The 1,872-nt window shown below is 58.4% G+C and overlaps 1 protein-coding gene across 1 annotated transcript in view; it reads right to left on the reverse strand.

Annotated features, from left to right (window-relative positions):
• Positions 1 to 217: 217 nt before the first annotated feature.
• The window catches only part of LOC113212201 (lactase/phlorizin hydrolase-like), a 9,865-nt gene continuing 8,210 nt past the window's right edge, over positions 218 to 1,872 (reverse strand). Inside the window, exon 8 of the mRNA XM_052267618.1 lies at positions 218 to 360. The gene's annotated coding sequence lies outside the window, so the exon portion shown is untranslated. The remainder of the gene's footprint in view (positions 361 to 1,872) is intronic.

The raw sequence follows: 1,872 nt of genomic DNA on the forward strand, positions 1-1,872 counted from the left end.
CCAGGAGGTCCAGGAGGAGATCCAGGAGGTCCAGGGCGCCGGCTGGGCCGCCAGGGCCGCCAGGGAGGGCCGCCAGGGAGGGCCGCCAGGGAGGGCCGCCAGGGCCGCACACAGCGGGGGTAGGGCACGGCGCCCCCGCGGGGGTCAGGCGATCCGCGCGTAGGTCGTCGCGCCCGGCACGAGGCACGGCGGCGCCGTCAGGGAGGCCGAGGCCGCCGTTGGCCGGGCCGGCGCCTCCGCGCCGCAGGTGGTCTTTGTATCTGCTCGCTCGTCCTCGCGGCAGCGGCCCGTGCCTTTGGGAAGGGTCGCACGGGCGCGACGCGCCCCGCAGCGAGCGGGCGCGCGCGCGCGCGCTCCATCCTGGGGGCGCACAAGAGGATCTCCAAGATGAAGCCATAGATACACGTTGGTGGAGGGAGGCGGGGGAATCACCGTCTCCCCCCATGGATGGCGGAACTCGTCCCTTTCATGTTTGTCTCATTTTACAAGGCATAACAGCGCAAGCGACTACAACAACAGGAGCCCAAAGCAGTGTCTCCGCCCGCCCATCTTCTTCGAGCCGAGCTCCCCGATGTGCTGCCGCTGCTGCCGCTACTGCTTTGAAGACAACGGCAAATTATGTTGTTGGGCGGAGAAAAGGCGCGTGAGCCACCGAAATGAAATAGTATCGCGTAAATAGAGAGAAAGAGAACGCTTTATCCCCCCACCTTTCTCTCTCCCTCGCTCGCTCTCTCTCTCTCCCTCGCTCGCTCTCTCTCCCTCTCGTCCCTCCCATCGTTTTCTTGTCACTGCCTTCTCTCTCACACACACGCACAGGCGCACCATGCCTCCTGCTGTGCGACCTCTCGGACGACAATATTTAGATTGCTCTGAAAATGAAATACTTTCTTACCTGATTTTCGTCTTTTTTTTCTGTGTCGTCCCTTTTGTCGGCAAAATGATACCATATAGTCGCACATCGAGGTTCAGCCGCCTTTTTACTTTGCACTTTTGTGGCAGGCACCATGTGAACTGCTGGCGAAAATCATCCTTTTCTGGATCGAACTTGGATCGAGGGAACTTTCGACTTCGGAACTTCGGGCCAATCGCTCAAGTCACAGCGGTCACGTGATGTAACGGGTGCGTCTCTTTGAATGTGCAGCCTCGGAGATGGCATACTGGTCGAGCATAGGTCGAGGGTCGAGGCCGTGGCGCCTATACGGGGCAAACCCGCACCACCAGACTGCTTCTGAAGAGCGTCTAAAGGGGGACTACAGAGGCAGCGACTGCTTCCTTCCCTCTCGTACCCGTGACGATGTGGCATCCCATACCTATCTACCTCCCCTTGAGCGCTCTACGGGATCCGGCGGGATCAGTCTGCTGGACCTGGACCTCTGCTAGAATGTGAGAGTGGCGCGACGATGTCTACAACCTAAAATACGCCCGAATACGCCAACAAAAGCTGTCTCAAAAGTATATGTGAAATGTCCGGAAATGTAACTATTATTTATGATATAACATGTATTTATAACTTCTCTCAACAGTAACGACCATTTGAGACCATTAAAGATGAACGTCTGTATATAGATGATGCGTTTGGGGTCTTTCTCTTCTTCCTCTGTCCGTTCCGTTGAATCCTCGAGTCTTTTTCCTTCTACACGGGTGTAAATCCCTCCTCTATGGGCTTCACGTCGACCTTTGGCCTTAGACGCCCCCTCCGTTGGCGTGGGACCGTATACCGGCAGCCCGGCTGCCCTCCTCCCCTGCGCGAGCCACGCCGCCATGCCTGCCTCCTGTTGCCAGCGCTGCTGCCACCACCCCCAACCCCCGCAGCTCCCTGTTCACTTTCACTTGCCCGCTTCCCTCCCTTTGTTGTGACCCCCCACCCCTCCT

This window comes from Frankliniella occidentalis, unplaced genomic scaffold, assembly GCF_000697945.3.
Source record: "Frankliniella occidentalis isolate FOCC.00 unplaced genomic scaffold, Focc_3.1 Scaffold56, whole genome shotgun sequence".
Classification (NCBI taxonomy): domain Eukaryota; kingdom Metazoa; phylum Arthropoda; class Insecta; order Thysanoptera; family Thripidae; genus Frankliniella; species Frankliniella occidentalis.